This window comes from Dama dama, chromosome 20, assembly GCF_033118175.1.
Source record: "Dama dama isolate Ldn47 chromosome 20, ASM3311817v1, whole genome shotgun sequence".
In the NCBI taxonomy this organism is placed as follows: Eukaryota; Metazoa; Chordata; class Mammalia; order Artiodactyla; family Cervidae; genus Dama; species Dama dama.
Window position 1 is genome coordinate 113,412,558 of NC_083700.1, and position 16,622 is coordinate 113,429,179.

Genomic DNA, 16,622 nt, shown 5'->3' on the forward strand with positions numbered 1-16,622 from the left:
AGGGGAGGAAATTCTCACCATGGGGGTCAGGGTCAGCCTCCTACAATAGGATCTCAATTATTGATTATTTTTTTTATTGTACTTAGTTTCAAGAAATACTATTTGATATTGAAAATTATGTAGTATAGACTACAGTCAAGTGCAGAATCTGATTTGGTTTAAGAAATATGAATATATTTAATCTGGAGAGATTTATAGTTCATTCTTAGAATTTGAAGATTTAGAAGTTGGCTTTGTGATTACAGTATAAAAAGGTAATCACCATCAGTATGAATCAAAATCAAAAACTTCTCTCTCTGTGGCATTTTTTGGAGAAATAGAAAAGATATCCTAAAACTTATATGGAATTTGAAAGGACCCAGAAGAATCATAGCAATCTTGAGAAAGGAAAAAAATAAGAGCTGGAGACCTCACAGTTCCTGATTTCAAGTCATATTACAAACTACAGTAATCAAAGCAGCATGGGATTGGAATGCAGACAGACATATCAACCAGTGGAATAAAATAAAGATCCCATAAATAAACCCTCAAGTATATGGTCAAGTCAATTTCTATAGAGGTGCCAATACTACCCAATGGGGGCAGGATAGTCTCTTCAACAAATGATGCTGGGAAAACTGTATATCCATATGCAAAAAAAGAAAAAACTTACAAAGAACTAACTCAAGATGGATTAAAAATCTAAATGTAAGACCTGAGACTATTAAACTTTTAGAAGAAGATATAGGAGGAAAATCTTCATAGCATCGGATTTGGTAATGACTTTTTCCATTTGATGCCACAAGCACAGACAATAAGAGCAAGGACAGACAGACGGTACCATATTGTTGTTTAGTCACCAAATCATGTCTGGCCCTTTGCAACCCCTGGACTGTAGCCCACCAGGCTCCTCTGTCCATGGGATTTCCCAGGCAAGAATACTTGAGTGGGTTGCCATTTACTTCTCCAGGGGATCTTCCTTACCCAGGGATCAAACCCACATCTCCTACATTGCAGGTGATTCTTAGCCACTGAGCCACCAGGAAAGCCCAAATGAGAGACCAAATGGTACTATATCAAACTTTAAAACTTCTACACAGCAAAGGAAACAATCAACAGAGTGAATAGGCAACCTACAGAATGGGAGAAAACGTTTGCAAACCATATAACTGATAAGGGGTTCATATCAGGAATATATAAAGAGCACCCACAACTTTATAATGATAAAAACAAACTCTGGTTTAAAAATAAGGGACTGGAAAAGACATTTCTCCAAAGAAGACATACAAATGGCCAATAAGAATATGAAAAAATACTCAGCATCAGAGAAATGAAAATCAAAACCACAGTGAGATGATATCTCACACCCATTGAGATGGCCGCTGTCAAAAAGATAGTAAACAAGTGTTGATGAGAATGCAGAAATACTGGAACTCTTAGGCAATGTGAATGTAAAATGTTGCAGCCACTATAGAAAATTATATGGAGTTTCCTCAAAAAGTTTAAAATACAGTTAGCATATAACCGATCAGTCCTACTTCTGGGTATGTATCCAAAATAACTGAAAATAAGATTTTGAAGAGATATGTACACACCCAAGTTTAACGCAGCATTATTTACAATAGCCAGCAGATGGGAACAACCATGCGTGTGTACTCAGTCATGTATGACTCTTTGAGATCCCCTGATCTGTAGCCCGCCAGGCTCCTTTGTCCAGGCAAATTCCAGCAAATGGAATTTCCCAGGCAAGAATACTGGAAATGGCTTGCCATTTTCTCCTCCAGGGGATCTTCCCAGCCCAGGAATCGAACCTACATCTCCTGCATCTCCTGAACTAGCAGGTGAATTCTTTACCACTGTGCCACCTAGTTGCGGGGTGGAAATAACATAAAATAAATGCCCATCAGTAGATGAATGAATAGAGAAAATGTGGCATGTACATATAAAGAAATATCATTCAGCCTTAAATAAAAGGAAGAAGTTTTATCACAGGCTACAACATAAGTGAACTTTGAAGACATTATGCCAACTGAAACAAGTCAATCACCAAGAGATTCCACTGACGTGGAGTATCTGAAATAGTCAAGCTATTAGAAACAGAGAGAATGGAATGGTGATTCCTAGAGAGTGGGAAAGGGGAATGGGGAATTATTGTCCATTGAGTAAAGAGTTTCAGTTTGGCAAGATGAAAAAGTTCTAGAGATCAGTTGTAAACAAGATACATATAGATAACAGTACTATACTGTTCACTTCAAAAGAATTAAGATCGCAAAATTCACATCATTTTACTACAATTCCTAAAAAAACAGGAGAAGTTACCTGTGGTTGTTAAAAAATATGGGTAACTCTGTACACCTAACAAAGTTTTGCAAAAGAGAACGCACTGGTCATAATAAACACCCTCTTCCAACAACACAAGAGAAGACTCTACACATGGACATCACCAGATGGCCAATACCTAAATCCGACTAATTATATTCTTTGCAGGCGAAGATGGAAAAGCTCTACACAGTCAGCAAAAACAAGACCAGGAGCTGACTGGGGCTCAGATCATGAACTCCTTAATGCCAAATTCAGACTTAAATTGAAGAAAGTAGGGAAAACCACTAGACCATTCAGGTATGACCTAAATCAAACCCCTTATGATTATACAGTGGAAGGGACAAACAGATTCAAGGGATTAGATCTGATAGAGTGCCTGATGAACTATGGACGGAGGTTCGGAGGTTCGTGACATTGTACAGGAGGCAGTGATCAAGACCATCCCCAAGAAAAGAAATGCAAAAAGGCAAAATGGTTGTCTGAGGAGGCCTTACAAATAACTTGAGAAAAGAACAGAAGCTAAAGGCAAAGGAGAAAAGGAAAGACACACCCATTTGAAGGCAGAGTTCCAAAGAATAGCAAGGAGAGATAAGAAAGCCTTCCTCAGTAATCAATGCAAAGAAATACAGGAAAACGATAGAATGGAAAAGACTGAAGATCTCGTCAAGAAAATTAGAGATACCAAGGGAACATTTCATGCAAAGATGGGCACAATAAAGAGCAGAAATGGTATGGACCAAACAAAAGCAGAAGATATAAAGAAGAGGTGGCAAGAATACACAGAAGAACTATACAAAAAAGAACTTCATGACCCAGATAACCATGATGGTGTGATCACTCACCTAGAGCCAGACATCCTGGCATGCGAAGTCAAGTGGGCCTTAGGAAGCATCACTACGAACAAAGCTAGTAGAGGTGATGGGATCCCAGGTGAACTATTTCAAATCCTAAAAGAAGATGCTGTGAAAGTGCTGCACTCAATATGCCAGCAAATTTGGAAAACTCAGCAGTGGCCACAGGACTGGCATAGGTCAGTTTTCATTCCAATCCCAAAGAGGCAATACCAAAGAATGCTGAAACTGCCACACAATTACACTCATCCCACATGCCAGCAAAGTAATGCTCAAAATTCTCTAGACAGGCTTCAACAGTAAGTGAACCGTGAACTTCCAGATGTTCAAACTGGATTTAGAAAAGGCAGAGGAAACAGAGATCAAATTGCCAACATCTGTTGGATCATCGAAAAAGCAAGAGAGTTCCAGAAAAACATCTACTTCTGCTTTATTGACTACGCCAAAGCCTTTAACTGTGTCGATCACAACAAACTTTGGAAAATTCTTAAAGAGAAAGGAATGCCAGACTACCTTACCTGTTTTCCTGAGGAATCTGTATGCAGGTCAAGAAGCAACAGAACCAGACATGGAACAACAGACTGGTTCCAAATTGGGAAAGAAGTACGTCAAGGCTGAATACTGTCACCCCACTTATTTAACTTATATGCAGAATACATCATGCAAAATGCCGTGCTGGATGAAACACAAGCTGGAATCAAGATTGCAGGGAGAAATATCCTCAGATATGCAGATGACACCACCCTCATGGCAGAAAGTGAAAAAGAACTAAAGAGCCTCTTGATAAAAGTGAAAGAGAAGAGTGAAAACGCTGGCTTAAAACTCAACATTCAGAAAAGTAAGATCATGGCATCCAGTCCCATCATTTCATGGCAAATAGATGGGGACATAATGGAAGCAGTGAGAGATTTTATTTTGGGGGCTCCAAAATCACTGCAGATGGTGACTGCAACCATGAAATTAAAAGACATTTACTCCTTGGAAGAAAAGCTATGACCAACTTAGACAACATATTAAAATGCAAAGACATTACTTTGCCAACAAAGGTCTGTCTAGTCAAAGCTATGGTTTTTCCAGTAGTCCTGTATGGATGTGAGAGTTGGGCTATAACGAAAGCTGAGCTCTGAAGAATTGATTGCTTTTGAACTGTGGTGTTGGAGAAGACTCTTGAGAGTCCCTTGGACAGCAAGGAGATCCAACCAGTAAATCCTAAAGGAAATCAGTCCTGAATATTCACTGGAAGGACTGATGCTGAAACTGAAACTCCAATACTTTGGCCACCTGATGCGAAGAACCAACTCATTTGAAAAGACCCTGATGCTGGAAAAGATTGAAGGTGGGAGGAGAAGGGGACGACAAAGGATGAGATGGTTGGATGGCGTCACTGACTTGATGAACATGAGTTTGAGTATGCTCCAGGAGCTGGTGATGGACAGGGAAGCCTGGCATGCCACAGTCCATGGTGTCACAAAGAGTCAGACAGGACTGAGCTACTGAATGGAACTGTACACCTATAATGTAGCCATCAATTTAACAGGAATGGTAAAAATGTGGCATCTCCTTTTTGAGATGTGATAGTCTTTAAGATGGGCTTCCCTGGTGGTTCGGTGATAAAGAGTGCACCTGCCAATGCAGGAGATGCGAGTTCGATCCCTGGGTCGGGAGGATCCCCTGGAGAAGGAAATGGCAACTCACTCCAGTATTCTTACCTGGGAAATCTCATGGACAAAGGAGTCTGGTGGGCTATAGTCCATGGGATCACAAGAGTCAAACACGACTTAGCGACCAGACCACCACCATCAATCTTTAAGAAATAAGTTTTCTCTAAAATAAGAAAACAATACAACTACACATCTTTTTAAAGCATATGTGTGTGCCCCTATAATTAAATAACATAACATTTCCTTGGCACTAGAAAACAATTGAAAAGGAAGAGAAAAATGAAGTGTTTGCCAGCAAAATGTTAAGGTTTGGGGAAGAGGACTTGAATCTCAGGAAAGTGAAAAAGAATCTGTTATAAACACTGAGACCTGGAACAAAAGTTATTTCTGTCCCAACTGTTAATAGTGTCATCAGAGCTATGAAATCCACTCCACCTAAGGCCTAGGCTTTTGCACCTGCTTGATCTTCCTAGCCTGACTTTTCTCTTGCCATGACACGCCATGGACTGGGTGATTCCATTCGTGGTTGTCCACCTCATACATAATTCAGGAATCCCAGTGTCCCTTACTGCTGATGAAGACAATGTGAAGGATGCTCTCAGGTTCTCACCTTTGCCATCTAGAGCAACGAAACTAATGACAGCACAGGAAAGTCTGTCTGGCTGGAGACGCGGCCTTGGCAGGGGTCTTGGGTCTAGATGGGCCTCGTAGCAAGATAGTACAGAGGGCCAAGGAGAGCAAGAGCCGCTTGCTGGGGCTGTCACCCAAGGTTGTGGATGAAGTGGGCTCAGCCTCGTGGTTTTCCTGTCTGAGGTCAGGCCCAGAGGGAGGAGCTGGGGGCCAGCTGTGAGGAACAGCAAGAGCTGAGTGTGGGCCCCAGGCCAGTCCAGCCTGCCAAACTGGTGGGATGGAAAAAGACAAAAGCGTAAACAAGAGAGTGGATTCCAAGTCCCGCAGTAGCTTTGGATGTCCCAGGGAAGTCGGCCAAAAGTATCACCTGTGATAAGACGCATTTACCCTGTGATTCAAATTCTAGGAGCTTGAAGACACAACCCCAGCGGCTAATACAAAACCTCCCGTCAATACGACTGTTTTTTTGGAAATGTATCAACAGCGAGAAGAAAAGGTTGTTCTGAAGATGATCAAAAGGCCAGTCATCAAGAGAACATATTTCTTTACACAGTGAAGTGACAGCCACTGGGGATAATGGTAACATTCCAGAAACACGGCCCAGTCTTCTTGACTTGAAATAGTTGACACGTGTTAGACAGGGATCTGTGTGATATAGGAAGGGATTTCCCCAGCATCCGAAGCGTTTGTTCCACAGGGTCCCCAAGTCGTAATCAGGTCTTGCTCGGGGCTCAGGGCAATCCCCACAGGCAGTGTAGAAATCCATGCATGGCTGATTGGTCCACTTTCTTCACTGTGGGTGACCCACCAAGCCACTGTCCCAGCACTGCCCGAGCACTGCCCCAGTGTTCTCTAGAAACCCCGCAAGCCCATGCTCTACCCTGGGGATCTTCCAGACCTTTCCATCCGGCCATAGCTTTCTTTCCCAAGCTCCGCTCGACCTATTCCTGAGTTTGTCTTTAGGAAAAAAAAAAAAAAAAGCACATGAAATACTTGCTGTCTTTGTGACTTTTCTCAGTTGAGGATATACGCTTTAGATCAATGTATAAATGTACCGTACATATGCTATTCCTGATTCTTTCCATTAAAATTGTACGTCAGATTTCTTTATCAGCAATAACATCCTGCTAGAAAACTATTTTATGGGAAAATTGTCCACCTACATTATTTACATTTTACTGGATTCTTTCCAGAAATATAGCCTGTGCTTTCAAAGACAACTTGTAATATTCTAATAGGTCAAGAATATTTTTTTTAAATATGGAACCCATGTATTCTGTCCTATCTTAAACACTTGGTGGGGTCTCTGTGGACAAATTCTAAAATAATTGTGCAGTCTGATTTGTTGTTGTTGTTTAGTTGCTAAGTCATGTGCAACTCTCTGAGACCCCCTGGACTATATGTAGCCTGCCAGGCTCCTCTGTCCGTGGGATTAACCCAGCAAGAAAACGAGTGGGTTGCCATTTTCTTCCCCAGGGAATCTTCCCAGGGATTGAACCCACATCTCCTGCACTGGCAGGCAGATTCTTTTTACTGCTGAGCCACCAGGGGATTTTCTGAGGCATTAATTACTACTTACTTTATTGTCTAAGGAAAATGAATTTTAAATTGATTGAAAATGTAAAGATTTTTATTTCAGAGATCTTAATCTTTAGTAGAGTAGACTTCTAAATGAAGTGCTTCTCATTGGGACACAAAGAAATGAAAAATATATACAGTGCAGTGCAATGCCTTCCCTAAAATCTACCCAGATGTTGAAGAAAGGGAAAGAGAGGGGAATAAACGAAGGGGAGGAGAGGAGAGGGCAGAGGAGGGCAGAGGGGAGATGCTCTTCCAACCCTGACAGCGAAAGACAGAAGAGATGTCTGCTGGATGATAAGGATTCCAGGCTCCATGGATGATTAATGAACTCACATGTTGGGCTGAGCTGAATTCCCAGGTGGGAAGAATGCCTTCAGCTCCTCCACATTTGTCCTGCTGCAGTGCTTAGGCGCCAGTCATGTGGCTCAAGCATGCCTAGCCCAGCTGTTGAATGTTTGTTCATGTTTTTGTTTGCAATTAAACCTCTCCTATTGTTTATCATGTCTTGGCATCCCACTTTTTTAAAACTGAAGTTCTTGGCAACCAATCTTGGAGATTTTTTTTTCATTTAGATTATTAAAAGATGTCAAACATCATCTCCCCAAATGATCACCCAGCTTGTCCATTTTAATAAGGAGAAAGAAGGCAGCCACTCCCTGCCCTTCATTGTCCTTCTTTAACTCTCCCTCCCACTCCCAAGAAACAGAGACAAGAGGGCACAGGTCATACTTGCTAAGCCCCTGTCTCAGAGGTGGGATCCCATGCCTTCCTCCCACAGCCCGATGGCCGTGTTTCCCTTCATTTTATAGCTAGGAAACTGAATCCAGGTGACACTAAGTGTTTTGTCCACTGCCACTTAAACAAAAACAAGATTGAGCCAGAATCCTAAGGAAGGTTTGCGTTTCCAAAGCCCAAAGGCAGAAACCCAGGAAATGCTAAGAGTCTGTGCCAGACTTGGCCCCAGTCTCAAGGAAACTCCCCATGTCTTTTCTGGTGGGGGGTGGGGGTGGGAACAGACCTAATTTCTTTGGTGGTGACAAACCACAGATTCTGTATCAACAGAATTCATTTGTCTGCTGCTGTTCGTTCAAATATGATAAAAGTCAGAATTGCCAGCCTGAGACCCTTGGGTTGGATGGGATGTTATGCAGCTTTGTGTCATAATTCTATGTCCTAAAGGCAATAGATCCAATCATAGGACTTCATTCAATTCTTATCTTTCTATTAAGCATTAGTAAGTCTTTTTTTCTTTTTTTTTTTTGTATTGGTCTCATTCTAAAAAGAACTTGAGACGCCTTTTTCCTTTTCATAGCTGTCCACTTGAAACTTAAAAAGACACCTCTCATTATGAAGATTACTCTCCATGGCCCTTCAACTCAAAATTGCATTCAGAGTCCAATGACATTCCCAAGCTATTTTGCAATTTCATGAAATTAATTTTCATTAAGTCTACTCAAAAGCTTTTTCATTTTCCATGTCTGGAAATCTTTTTTAAGAAAGAGACACACACATGCACACAAGGAAATCATTTTCCAACAAAGACTTAAATGTATCCAGAGCTCCCATTTTGAAGTCATTTATTTAGTCTTCTCCAAGCACTGCTTTTTAAAACCAGGCTGGTCCTCCTATCAAGTTCTAGCATTCTATTAACTCCTTACTGTCCTATTTTATGTGGGAGCTGCAGAAACAGTGGAAGACCACAGTCAGAGAGCCCTGCCATCTGCTGTGAGATGAAAAGTCACATTTCTGCAAACCCCAGGGTTCTCCAGCTTGCAGCACCCTAGTTCTCTCTCTCTTTTTCTTGTCCTTCTTCTCTTTCTTCTTCTCTTTATTCTCTGAATCTTGGGGAAAATTCTTGTCCCAGAGAGGAGGCTGAAAGAGGATTTATTAGATCCTCCAGTTAGGGAGGGAGGACAGTGGAATTTAACATAGTATTGCTACCTGAAAGAGCTTTGGGGGAATTTTCAAAAGCAAACAATTTGGAACAACTGTAAGAAGACCCCTCCAAAGAAATGCATCAGAAGCTTCTTTTTTACCATTTATTTTACAGTTTGAATCTCGCATTTCCATTCCATGAAATTGTGCTACAGAAGAAAATATTAGCCATGCATACACATCTGTAAGCAATCATCTACTTGACCCAGGCTCTGAAGGTGTGTCCTGTGATAGCAAAACTTAACTCTTCTGATCTTGAGTGTCAGCCTGGGCTCACTGCCACTTCCTGGTGTCTTTGTCAGACACTGAGTATCAGATTCAAGACCTCTGGATCTTCCTGGTAATGTCATGTAAAACAATGTCTGTTCATGTCTTAGCCACTGTAAGAAGTGCTGCTCTGAACACTGGGGTACATGTATCTGTTCAATTTAGAGTTTCTGTCTTTTCCAGATATGCACCAGGAATGGAATTGCTGGATCATATAGTAGACCTATTTTTAGTTTTTTAAGGAAACTCCATATGCTGTTCTCCATAGTAGCTGCACCAATTTATATTCCCAACAGTGTAGGAGGGTTCCCCTTTCTCCACACCCTCTCCAGCATTTACTATCTGTAGACTTTTAGTGTCCATCAACAGATGAATGGATAAAGATGTGGTATATATGTTCAATGGAATATTACTTGGTCATAAGAAAGAATGAAATCGTGTCATCTGCAACAACATGAATGGGCCTGAAGATTATCATATTAAATGAAGTAAGTCAGGCAGAGGAAAATGAATAACATATGATACCACTTATATGTAGAATCTTAAAAAATGATACAAATGAACTTATTTACAAAACAGAAATGGACTCACAGACATAGAAAACAAACTTATGGTTAGCAAGGGAGAAAAGCATGAATCAGGAGTTTGAGGATGAACAGACACACACCACGACAGATAAAACAGATAAACAAAAAGGATTTACTGCACAGCACAGCGAACTATTTTAGTAGGAAATGGCAACCCACTGCAGCATTCTTGCCTGGAAAATCCCATGGACAGTGGAGCCAGGTGGACTACAGTCTGCCGGGTTGCTCTAAGAGTCAGACACAACTGAGTGAGTGTGCACGCACAGGGAACTATATTCAATATTTTGAAATAACATAATGGAAAAGAAGATGCATGTATAACTGAATCACTTTGCTGTACCCCTGGAACTAACACAACATTGTAAATCAACAGTATACTTCAATTTTTAAGTGCCTATCTGTTAAAAAAAAAAAGATGTCTGTTCAGCAGCTCATACATTGGAATAGAGCAATCCAGAAAGGAAAGATTTGACTGTGCCCTCACAGGTAACCTCCTCCCAGAACAAGTTCCCATGAGGCTCTGCCAAGCACCATCTGGGGCTACCTTCCTTTTCCCCATAAAGGCACCTTGAAGAACCTCCAGATTAACCACCCAGATATTCAGAAATTTACTTAAAGACATATTGCTAGGGTCCAAGATAATAAACACGAAGCAGAAAGTGCCACATTTGCTGTGGTTGGAAAAGCTAGATATCACGATGCACACGTAAATAACTTTCTACCCTTTTAAATGTGAGGCAGCCAGACACTGTGTTTCCTTGGTTTTTCTTGCTAGTGATAAGCATTAGGCAGAGACTAGTTCAGATTTAACATGAGGGAAGAGAATGTCTTAGAAGATGCTTCAAAAGGAATTGCACGAACGTCCCGTTCCATTCCTGCCACATGACACACGGTGCTGTCGGCTCCAGGGCAAACGCCGGCGTGTCCTCCCTGCCGGCCCTGGCCGGGGACTAGGGGCCACTGGCCTCTCCAAACCACGGGGTTCCGCTGTAGAACTGTTCAAACAAAACGGCTAAAATGTCCTCAGATGGTAAGGGAATCATAACCACTTTTGTTTGTTTTCTAATTCGATTCATGTTCAAGTCTAGATAATTATTTAAAATAGTATTTTTTTAATTAAATTTAAGCAGCTGATAAAATATCGCCGGTGATTTAATATAATAGCCTGGAAAAAATCTACTGCATTCCCATCTCAGTCAGTAAGGGTCAGTTCATCTCTCCCAGCCTCCCCAGCTTTACGTGCAGAACGAGGCTGACTGCCCGATGCTCTAACCAGCAGCGGTCCTGCGGCTGCTTTTCCATCTGTCGCCCTAGGCTCTGACCGCTGGTGGGTCTCCTTCTGCCCCCATGAGAGACAGACAGCCCAACAAGTGCTGGCTGGGGGTGTCTGTGGGCTTAGCTGCGCTGGCTCTGCGCTGCTGAATCAACTGATGAGGATTGCAGAAGAGAAAACCCGTTTCCTGGAATGGCTTCTCTTGAGACCTGAGTCATCTCCAGCTGCTCTTCAGTTCTGCATTTGAAATTAAATCAGTTCACAAGCTCGCCCTTCCAGTGGCCAATTCTCGATGCCCTGGGTCCGTGAAAACCGAAGGTATGGGCCGAACCAGATGGACTGGACAGAAGGCCTTCCTTTCGTACCTTTCCCTAGCCACACCTATCTTGCAGATGTTTCTCTGTACTTCATGAAACATCTTAAAATTCAGGAGAACAGCAGGATCACACTATGTGAAACGCAGCCAGGCCCCAACGAAAGACTAACAGCCTTCGGGAGAGGGCTTGGCAGAACTTTTCATATTTGTCCTATTTTTCTGCTTTTTTTACTTCTTTTCAGATTTTCTTTTTTAAACAATTACTTCTCTGCTAAATAAAATATGATACTCTATAAAAGATTGGTCAATGGCCAAAAAAAGCACCTTTCTTCTCATGATACTCCAAAATGTACTCCTGAAGATACGTTCTCTCTTTTATTCCTGGTCCTCAACACCCACCTGTAAGAACACACTGGCATGCCCAGGAAATGCTGATTCTGCTTTGGTACCCAGATCAGAAGATGCCCTAGAGAAGTGAATGGCAACCCACTCCAGTATTCTGGCCTGGAGAATCCCATGGACAGAGGAGCCTGGCAGGCTGCAATCCACGGGGTGGCAAAGAGTCGGACACGACCGAGCAACTAATACTCTTGGGACCTCAGACAAGCAATTCACCCCTCTGCGTTCCATTTCTTCATCTGAGGTGTCAAGGGTGTGGGTAGAACATCCACCAAGGTAGTAATTTGGGGATATTTCAAGTAGCCAAACGGAAGTCAATAGCCTGCCAAGTCAATAATTTGCCCTAAGGCGAGGGCAGGGCTGGAGTCTTAGTCATTTTTGTCCCCTCCTCCCACCCCAAAGTTCCACGCCCTGGAGCACAATGGGGTTTATTAAGCTTAAAGGAATATGAGACACATGGGCCAAAGTTTGGGAGTTACTGGGTTAGTTCCGCTTTAACTTCCCTTCTATTTCTAAAATTCAAAAATCCTACCCGGATACAGCAGACTGGGTTCTCAAACACCGCCGTGTTAATTTAGACTTTTTCTCAGTAGATACCAGTAACCTGTTTCCTCTAAAACTTCTTACTTGGTTAACGCCCTTGCGTGAAGGTAGAATGCAGCCTGCTTTACCGCAAGCAGCCGTTCACCTCTAAAGAGAACACTCTAACCATACACTTACTTCAGATATTAGTCACATTTTTTAAAAACCAGGTATTGAAACAGTCTCTAGATGGGTCCTAAAGTGACCAAAGGAGCTCTGCTGAGACGTAACTCAACAGATTCCCGGCGACCCCCAGACTCCCTGCACTGCGCAGGGCTCAGCGGGATGCGTCGCCCTCTAGAGGACAGAAAACAGAATGCACGTCCAGGAAAAGCTACCCCAGGAGGAAGACACTAATTCACCTTTTCATGTCCTTCCAGAAACAGATGAGGCCAGAAGTTACTAAAATTACGTTTTCAGAAATTAATGAATTCCCCAAAGGAACTCCTCTTTGTAAATCGAGGTCCTGCGGGTGCTCCCTGAATTTGAGATGTTCATCACCCATGGTTCAGAGGAGACAGTGTTTTTTTTTTCTTGAAAGGGTAGGATTATCTCCCAAATGCTTGGAAAGAGAGACTCCGTATGTAGAAAAGTGGATGAAGACAGCCCAAGACTGTCTGAAGAAGCAGGAACTTTTTTAAGCTTCCCTGCTTAAAAACCTGCATCATTTTTGGGCGTTCCTTTCCTTAGTGAGAGCTGCTAATGGGATTTTTTTAATGCCAGGCCGCTCCTCAGGTCTTCAGCTATTTACAGAGCAGTGGTGTGGGTTTTACAGCCTGCTGTCCACAGCAAAGACACCGTGGAAAGTTCGCTCCTGTAGGTTTTGGTGGAAAGGCTACCGGGACAGAAAGTCCCCTTCAGATGGGAACCCGCCCAAGATTCTTCTGTAAGAGATAACAAATCCCCGGGTTCTTCCAAAAAGGAAACTGACAAGGACTACTTTTCAAGTGAAATGTTTGCCTAAAGTGATTAGCATGTGGGCAGGATAACCTCCTGCGAATTTGGGACCTCCTAGTGGATTTTAAATCCTAAACGTGGAATTTCACATAAAACTGGATAATAACAAAGACGCTTTAACCAGTTGAGTGAGAGTGTGGATGAAGCCTCCAGGGCAAAACTCTACTAACTTTCAAAAGGCAGGAGGTCTGATTTCAAGCTGACTTTAAAATCAAAGTCAGATGGGGAGCCTCCTTGGAGCCACAAACCCATCATCCATTGTCCATTGAATAGAGGGGTTTCTTTCTACTTTATCATCAGTGATGTATTAGGTTCTAAGGTACAAAATCACAAAAGGCACTTATGATGAGAGAATGAGAAGCGGTGAATCCTTAACACTTTGAAAATGAAGGGAGAAATAAAATGCAGAAATAAGAATAATTCCTATTCAGAAAGATGCTTATCTGACATCAAAAGCATCCTGAAGACCCCCAGTTTGGAAATTCACCATATATCCCACCCTGTAAGGGCCACAAGCATGGTGGGGTGGGGCACACACCCTCCCAAGTGCTGGAAAAGCCAGGGGCCAAGGGCTAACATTCTAGAGGCTTCCCCGGCCACCTCCCAGGAAGGTGGGGGTGGCCACACCCTCCATATCCCCCACTGGGAAAAGAAAGGCCACCCTCACCACCCTGCTATGGGACTCTTCCCCAAGCCTCCTCTCCACCCAGGATCTTCTTAATGATTTTCTCACTGCCGTGAGTGGAGAAAGAAAAAAAAAAAAAAATACACATTATAGTAACGGAAAACCCTTGCCTCAACAAAGAGCTTGAGACCACGTGATCATTCCCAGATCTTGAATTCCTACAAACACCCATCACCTTCCCACCCTTCTGCCTTCACTCTCAGCAAAGCCCACGCAGGAACGGAGCAGAATGCAGGTTCCATCCCTCTGGGCGCCATCCCCAGAGGTGGCCTGAATGCAGGAAGCCTGCTCAGCTGCTCTGGTTGCAAAGCCCAGGTCTGTTCTGGGGACCAGCTCTCTCGCCTGGCACTTCTTTCCCTGTTAGCTGGGAGAACCCTGGGGAGCATACACCAATTCCCCCATCACTTCTCGTAGAATATGACAGGAGGGCATTATCTTCTGGGAGAACAGAATCAAATGGCACATTTCAAATCACGATGCAAGTTAGTTTGGGAACCTCCACAGTTGGGCCATCTGCCTTCCTGAAATGGCAAAGACTGGACTGCCCTCTAAGCCACCTACTGATGCCACAGCCTTGCAAGTAACTGAGCATCTCAGAGCCCGGGAACATCTATAAAGCCAGGGAACCACACCTCAGCGCCCCCGACCAAGAACCTCTTCCTTTCTCTTTAGCCCAGCTAAAGAACTCAGGAGTTCCAATACCATCCACAACCAGCTGGTTTTCAATAACATTTTGCTTGGGAAGCAAAAAAAAAACCTGATTTTAAAGTCATTTCTGTTCAGTTTTTTGAAGGTACAGGAATGGGCCCCCTAGGAAGAGGGGGATCCCGGAGTGAGAACTGTCTCTCCCTTTGGGGTCCGAGCACCCTTGCAGCTGTGGGACCCAGTGGTTCTTGTGCAGAGTTAGCTGTGTTCAGCAAGAGAAGTGGCTGGCAAGGGCCGGCTCCTCCGAGTCCCCACTGGCTGGAGGACATGCCTCTGGGTCTAGAGCAGTTTGTTCTTGGGGTCTAGACCAGCCTTTCAACTCACTCCTCGAGCTGGCTGTGAAATGCCAATTTCTGTTGACAGCCCCCAGGACTCTGCTGGGCCCTCCCAGGGAGCCGCCCATCGCATACAGTAGCCCCTGACACAGGTCCCCAGAGTAGACTGGTGACTGTCAGGGAACACTCTCCTTCCTGGGCGAGAGGACCGGGGCCCCACCCTCCCAGCCGGGGAACAGGCCCCGGGCCTCTGGGCTTGGCACGCGCCATGCATATGGGCAGCACCGGCCAACTCGTGGCCCCAGGGGCCCTGCCTTATCCACCGGGCCTGCTGCCCAAACACCAAATTCCTTCTCCTCCTCTGACCCTGGCAGCTCCTTTAGGCAACCCCAGAGGGGACTAAGGCACCAGCAGTGACTTCAGATTCCTGAAAAGATGGAGTCCTGATGGTGAGAGCCGAGGAAGCCTCCACCTGCCCCTTGCCTGGACAGCAAAGTCACCCCCGTCCCCCAGTGGGCGACAGAGGCGCTCAACCAGCCCACCCTCACTGGTCACCTCGGAGAGTCTCCCCAAAGTGACTCTGGGATCCCTGCACAGGCACTTCTGCAAACAAAGCCGATTCTCAGATTCCAGCTGAGCTTTCGAAGGAGGAGGCAACGTCAAATAAAATAAACCCTGAGCCCGAAAAGCAGAGAAGGATGGACAGGACAGACCGCGCTGCAGGACTCAGGGCAGCCCCAGCCCTCAGCCCCACCGCAGGAGACCCAGGCGGCGCACACGGAGAAAGAAAAAATCGGCCAGAGCTTCCAGAGACCACAGCTCCTACAGCAAAGAGACTCCCAGGGCGCCAACTGGAGAGCCATCGAGACGCGGTCAGCGGGGTTTGAAGCCCTTCCCCCTGGCCACAAACCCGAAACCGGGGAACAGGGGCGAAGGGGCACTCACCCTGAGCAAACCTGGAGAAGCCTGCGTCCCTGGGCTTCGATATTCAATTATGTGCGATTCTGACGCATGGTTTCCCCCACGGGCTGCGTCTCCTTTCCCTTCTGCGGGAGAGGGGGGACCCCAGGCGGGGAGAGGGGACCCCAGGCGGGCGGAAAGCTGCTCTCGTGGGCTTCACAGGAGGCTGGCGCGCGGGAGAACTGAGCGGCCTTTGGTGCAGGACTGAGCTTCAAACTGGACGGGGTCCAGGGATACAGTCAAGGCTGCCTCCAGCTCCTCCTCCTCCCTTCTCCGCCCCCTCCTCTCCCCCTCCCCAGCGGGCCTGCCCCCACACTGTAAATGAAAACCAGACTCCGACTCTGTTGCTTCTGGCCTGGACCACAAGCTGATGTCACCTCGGAAGGCTGTCTTCACCCCACGAGCCCGGAGCTGGATGCCTACAAACCCCAACTCTTTAAAAAAAAAAAAAAAACCACCCCTTCTACTCATCACCTTTGGGGCTGGGCCCCCGGCGGCCGCAAGGAGAATGAGTTCTGGAATTTTTTTCGTGGGTCTCCATGGTTTTCCAGCAGTGTTTCCCAACACCATCTGAAAGGAAAACAGGAAATGCAGTCTCCCCCGTCCACCCTCACCACACCCTCCCACTTCTTCTTGAAGTTTCTGAATTGAGACTTT

At 44.6% G+C, this 16,622-nt stretch overlaps 1 protein-coding gene across 7 annotated transcripts in view; it reads right to left on the bottom strand.

Annotated features, from left to right (window-relative positions):
* COL6A3 (collagen type VI alpha 3 chain) overlaps positions 1-16,197 on the bottom strand; it is a 90,138-nt gene extending 73,941 nt beyond the window's left edge. For 2 of the 7 annotated variants that reach the window (XM_061122544.1, XM_061122543.1), the window contains exon 1: positions 15,951-16,197. The gene's annotated coding sequence lies outside the window, so the exon portion shown is untranslated. The remainder of the gene's footprint in view (positions 1-15,950) is intronic. The other 5 variants (XM_061122547.1, XM_061122545.1, XM_061122546.1 and 2 more) reach the window with 4 other exon arrangements.
* Between the last annotated feature and the right edge of the window lie 425 nt (positions 16,198-16,622).